The 6,414-nt window shown below is 35.9% G+C and overlaps 1 long non-coding RNA gene across 1 annotated transcript; it reads left to right on the top strand.

Moving 5' to 3' along the window:
- Positions 1–488: 488 nt before the first annotated feature.
- LOC141621710 (uncharacterized) lies at positions 489–3,467 on the top strand. Its single transcript, XR_012532603.1, has 3 exons — positions 489–619; positions 1,831–1,917; positions 3,241–3,467. It is a non-coding gene; the product is annotated as an uncharacterized LOC141621710 (long non-coding RNA).
- Positions 3,468–6,414: the final 2,947 nt, after the last annotated feature.

Here is a 6,414-nt window from a genome sequence, read left to right as displayed (position 1 = left end):
CAAACACCCGATGATTATCTGTAACACCCGCGAATTTCCCATTTTGACAATTATAATTTATTAAACCGTTTAATTACCTTATTTTATATTTTTAAATTATTTAATTTAATTAATTCATTTTTTTGCGCACGATTTTAATGAAAAGAATATTTTAAAGTTTAATTTATGGAAAAATACGTACTTTTGGTCGGACAATAATAATAACCATAATAATAATAATAATATTTTCCGTCTTAAATTCCGTCTAACTTTAGACCGTCACATTTCAATGGAGAATCTTATCTAAACACGGACCAATCGAAAAGTGACAACCCGCTCACCAACCCTCTTACACCCAACCTCTAAATATCTCTCTTATATATTATTATATATTATTATTATTAATATTATTATTGTTATTAATTATTGTTGTTGTCCTAATGCTGCGTCCCCACACCCACATACTCCTTCTCCTTCCTCTGCTTTTTCGAAAAAACAACAAAAACAACAACCAAACAACAAAGCTCAGTATACTCCATTGAAACCGTCCCCTTCAATCCCAGATTTCTCCCTCGTCTCTCAACCTTTTCCTCTAATTTTTACGTCATTAGCTTCCTCGTCCCTTCCTCGTTCTTTTAAGGTAATAAAGTTTGAGTTTTGACTGAGTTTTCAAAAAGGTCGTCTTAAAAGACAGCTCGGTTCTTTATACTTTTCCTCATTTTGTATGCTCAATTTTAGTTGCGTCACACTTCCGTCTCATTTTCGTCTTAAATTCCGTCCAAAACCGAGTTAAAATGGGGCTATCGAATCCGTCTTATACCCGTGACAGGTGCGGGTTTACATGCTGAGATTTATTACTTATGTTGTTTGATGTATAATATTAATAGTAATTGATTCCTATACTAATATTTTCTATCAATAAGTTTCTTCTATTTCGTGAGATGGGTTTAGTCGCATATTATCTATGTTGGATCTTAATAGTGATGAAGAAATATATTAGTTGGAATCACGATGGTTGAGTACAAAGTTGAAATTAGAGTGTGGAACAAATTGGTAAGATAAGCTTGGATTTGATTATTACACCTTATTCTGCTATGACTTTTTCACCGAGATTTGGTTTTGAGGAATCATTGTTTGACTTCTTATAGTTATGTTAATTATAATTGGGAATTAGTTTGATGAATAAAGTAGAATTAGTATGGTACTTGGGAAAGTGACGAAGAGGACTTGGAAAGAATAGCTAATAGTTATTTGAATAATTAAGTATTGGCTTTGAGCGAGAAAGGTTTAGTAATGAATAACCTTCTACTCCATTATCGTTATTTTGGATTTTGGGTATCATGTTTAAATTGTCGTTTCCTTTGACGTTGACTCGTGGGTGAGTAGCTTAAAGTCTTGTACTTTAAGTGTTGAGCAGTCCCTTTAATGGAATATTTGACAATATCGATTTTGAAATTGGGATGGAAATCTGGTTACTGGTATTGAGTAATGAGTAGGACGGAGTAATGAGAGAGATGGAGTAGAGAGTTGAGATTGAATTAATTATTGGGACGAGAGTGACTAATATAATGTTGGCGTCAGCTTTGAGCGTATAATCATGATTTCTGGTTGTTCGGGTTGTGTTGAGCGGGTATGGGGAGTTAGTTTAGGTACGTGTTTGTGGTTGTGTTAACCCCGTATGGAGGCTGGTTGTTAGGCCGAGTTTGAGGTTGCCATAATAACGTTTGGGCCGTATCTATAAATTGTTTTGACGCTAGTTTGGTTTATTTAAAATATAATTAAATTAATTTCCGTCTCATATTTTATATAACGATAATTCGTTAATATCGTCCCTTCACATAATTATTTTAGGTGACTCATATGTGGTTGAAGATGAAGAGTAATTTTGGGGTTTTAGAAGCTTTCTCAAGTTATTACTTGTCTCTTTGCTAGCTTAAGGTAACTATTCCGAGTTACTCGACGATTTAATGTCACATTAATGTTGTGTTTGTTGTTTGTTAAGTGTTTAGGAGATTGATAATGTGTTACTTTCGTTTCTCACATGATAGAAATTGGAAATAGCATGAGAATGACATTGTGATACATTTTGTGATTTGGGCCAAGGTAGGCCAAGACTCTGAGCTGGGCCAGTTTGACCGAATGAGTTTGGTTAAACTAGGTTTAAACCGGTCAGCCTCGATTTGACCGATGACCCGTCGCGGGACTAGAGTCGAGGGTTTGTCTTTGAGGTGAGATTGGTTATTATTGGAGGTTTTATGTTATGCCATGATATTTGTAATTATCATTTCACATGTTGGTTGTTGGATGAATTGGTTGCCTTATACTTGAGTCTTCTTATCTTGTTGCCATTTTAGCTTATTCTCATGGATTATGATATTGATGGTTAGCTATAATTTGGTTATTGATGACATTGAGGATATGGTTGGATTGTCTGCTGAATAGACATTTATAGAGCCTTTCACATGATAGAATGTTAGCATTATGTTTGAAAGTTGGACTCTTTGCCCCTCTTATGGTTAAGTGGGTGTCCTACTTGTCTTAAGTGTTGTAGGCTAAAGCATTCAGTTGGGACTAGGTCCTAGGTGAGTGACTTCGGTCGATGTCATAGATAGGCCCTTATAGTCTTTGACGAGTGTATGTTCACAGCTTAATAGCCTTTGTGTCTTAGCTTGGTGGGCTTATATCCAAGTTAGGGCATGACCTTCTGACGTACTCTTAGAAGTATGTGGTCAGCTTAAGTACTAGCCAACCCTTTGGTGGACTCCTTAGGGGTACTCATGTGTGTGATCATGGGTCTTGGATGCGGTATTTTCCGCATGTCGCTAGGTCTCGCAGTTAAGGACTAGGGTGTTTACCTTACCTCGTGGTATAGACTCGATTCTGAGTGACTATTGACTGTACTAGGAACTTATGCCTGTCTCTAGATATATTGTCCTTTCTTGTTTGATGATTCTATGAATCATAGAAGGTGAGATGCAAGCCGGCTATGGTTGATAGAGTTTGGATTCCTGGATGTTATGTGATTCACATGATAGTGTAGTATGAGTCGGTCTAGTATTCACATGCTAGGACTATGTGTTGTTATATTGTTGTTCACATGATAAGCACGATTGTCTAGCATCTATATGCTAAGGCTATGTGTGATTTGTATTCATATTCTTATGTTTACATGTTATACTAATTATGACATTTCGTGGTCGGGAGAACTCGGAGTTACTCCCCCGTTGTGGCTTTCGTATTTGTATAAAATGCGATCGGCAGGTAGGTGATGCTTATATGGGGTACATGGACGAGCTAGCGAGCAAAGTAACCTTGGGACCTAGATTGGCCTCATTATATTGTGACCCTTAAATACTTTTTATGTCATATTCTTTTAGGGAAATATGTCTCCCTTTCTCATATTTGGGTTGTATAACTTTGTTTCGCGACTTTAGCGATGTTTCATTCATGAGATTTATTTTGGACCTTGGATGTTTGACACCTTCCCATTTGGATATTTTTATAACAGGTTCAAGTTTCGTTTTCGGTTTTAAAAATTACAGGTTTTTACCCAAATGAACCTTTTACAAACATTTTTTTTTTAGGTGAAATGTGAGTATATATATTATATCAAGGACCAAGATACATTTACAAGGTTAGGGGTTCAAACCCTGGTGAGCTCAAACAAACCAAAAAAGCAAACGATACAACCAGAAACTAACAGCACAACAGCTACCAGGGCCTCATTGCAAGCAGCTTAGCCAACCATTAGTGCTATTAGCCATCCCAGGACCACCTTTGCTGCACCCTCTTCTTCCGGCCTGCTCCTGTATCTGAGCAGCTAACCTTGAATTATGTGTTTACTTTTCTGCAATAAGCGAGGGTGTCACTGTTGGTATCAGAGCATATTTGCTCCCGACGCACGTTTGTGCACCCCAATATAAATAATTTGACCTTAAAATAATAAACTTGAGAGATGGGTAGGATGGGTAGACTTAGGACCTTATGTTGTAGTCTCTTTGTGATTGCTCTTTGTTAGGTACTAACATGTTTGTTGATTGTCATTTTATAATTGTTGTGTCCTTGGATCAATAACCGTGAACTTATCAACGTGAAGATCAAGACATGGTGCCTATTGCCAGAAATTGAAGATTTGTTCAACTTTGAAGAATGCTTCTACTTCCTCGAAGATGTTTCTCATTCTTTGTGTACCTTGCCCTGTTCTTTACTTCTTAATGCTTATTCCTTCTTCTAAATCCTCTTTTCTTTCTCCTTGTGAGTCACTCTTGTATTTCCTAACTTGTTATTTGTTCCTTGCTTATCCTTCCTTAACGCCTTTTGATAATACTATTTCTTTTGAGAAATGTTGACCTTGGTTGGAAATTATGACCTTTGAAGGGATTGTTTGTGTTTGACCCTTTCCTGGTTTTGAGAGGATTTGATGTTGAAAAGACTTAGGTAGTGTGATGAGACATACTTGATGGTTCTTATACCTACATCCTTGATAAAGTGAGTGATATTGATTACTACTTGAGGTATGGTATGAGAGTGAGAGTAAGCTACATTATTGGGAAGTTTTAGCACTTGTTTTAATAACTAGAAAGGGTAACGGTATGGTTGACACCAATTGTTAGGTTAAAGAACATAGTTTCAATTTATGGTTTTAGGAACTTTGAGGTGATAAAGTGTTGTTACAATTAAGACCTTGTTTCTTGGGAATTTGATGGTAAGTAAGTTTTAGGATGTCAAATTTGAAAGAATACTCCTTGGGATGTTGATGACCATAATGGATTAGTGATGTGATTTGGTATTAGTTGGCTCTTGAGAGTTCTTGAGTTGAGAGACTTAGTATTGAGAAGAATTTGTTAACCCTATAGTTTTATAGACCTTGAGGTCGCATTGTGTACTTGAGATGATGGGATGATGTTGTAGCTGAGTGTAGTTCCGCTTTTGGGAATCCTTAATAAGTAAAATGATAAAAGGACTCGAGATCCTATTGATTTTTCAGACTTTGGATTGGCATGTTACTACCTTGTTTTGAAAAGAGAACCTTGTAGAATATTTGAGAAACCTTTTCTTGGAGTTTAGGGCTTGGTATTGGGATTCTTGATGGAGGGTTTACTTTTCGAAGGAACCCATGGTTGACCCTAGTTGGATATGAGTATAGCCTTGTTGGAAACCTTGACCTTGATCTTGTGGAAGTTGTTTGTAGATGTTTGAGGTTTTGCAGTGGTGAAATCACACTTATAGTGGAGTGCCTTGTTTCATTGAATAGCTTAGAGTGGAGTAATATGAGTGTTTTGAGGAAATCCTTGGAAGTGTTGTGACTAAAGGTTTTGTTGTTAGGAAGTTTTCGGAACCGCTTAGGATGATGTTGATGTTTGAGGTTTGAGTATCTGACGTTTCCTTGTTGTCTAATTTCTGTTTTTCATTGACCATAAGTGTTACCGTTTGTACCTCTCTTTCTCGCTTCATCTTGCTCCTACTTTAAGTTTGGAACTCCTAACCTGTGAAACTCTATCTTTGACATCCTTGTTGAATTGACTTCAATTCTTACCCTATGAAATTCATCATAGCTCTTTTGATCAGTTAAGTTTGAATCCTCTTAGCATACTTGTATCTATGATGTCTAAGTTACTCTTCTTTTGTTCAACTCCTAAACTTTCAAGCTACCAGTTTCGATTCATTCTTAAAAGTTTATGTCACTTCTGCAAACCTAACCTATTTTTGAAGACTTGAAAATGAAAATTTGATTTAGTTCCCTATTCCTTCCTTGAATATAAACTCATTTATCGTAATTTTAATTACTAAACCCGAGATTTCGTTAAGTTTTATCCAATTTCTGTTAACCTTGTTCTATTTATGATTTCTATGTCAAAGTTTAAGATTACATTTTCAGAAATTTGACTCCCTTCCGAGTTTAAAAGTGAAACCTTCATTTCTATTTCGGCTTTTACAAAAGAAAATTTGAGTAGATTACCTTTCTCTCATTTTGATTTAAACGTTGATCGGATGTTAGAACTAGTTATTGGAGACGTTTGATAACTTGTTCTACGCTTGTCGGCGAATAGTTTTTGTTTTAAATTTGTCTCTGACTTGGAAATTTAGCGTTCTTGTGTGCACGACAAGAGCAATTCCGTTCCATGAATGAGACTTATACCTTTGAAAACCTTCGTTAATGTTTTTGAAGGTATTTTGATTTTGATTTATATAAATGATTTGCCTTTTTACCTTATCTTTGATTTGGAATGTGATGTTCTTGAATACGTAACGAGAACACATCCGTTCCTCTGATGAGAGTCTGGTTCTGTCGGAAAATTTTAGCTGAAGTTCTTGAAAGAATTTTGATTCTTACGATAAGTGACCTTTTAAATGTTTTACTTACCGATTTCAATTCCAGTTTTATTTTCATAACCTTTCATTTCTACTTTCAAGTTTCGAGGACGAAACTTTTTA

Source organism: Silene latifolia, chromosome X (assembly GCF_048544455.1).
Source record: "Silene latifolia isolate original U9 population chromosome X, ASM4854445v1, whole genome shotgun sequence".
Lineage (NCBI taxonomy): Eukaryota > Viridiplantae > Streptophyta > Magnoliopsida > Caryophyllales > Caryophyllaceae > Silene > Silene latifolia.
This window is presented reverse-complemented; position numbering and strand designations above follow the sequence as displayed.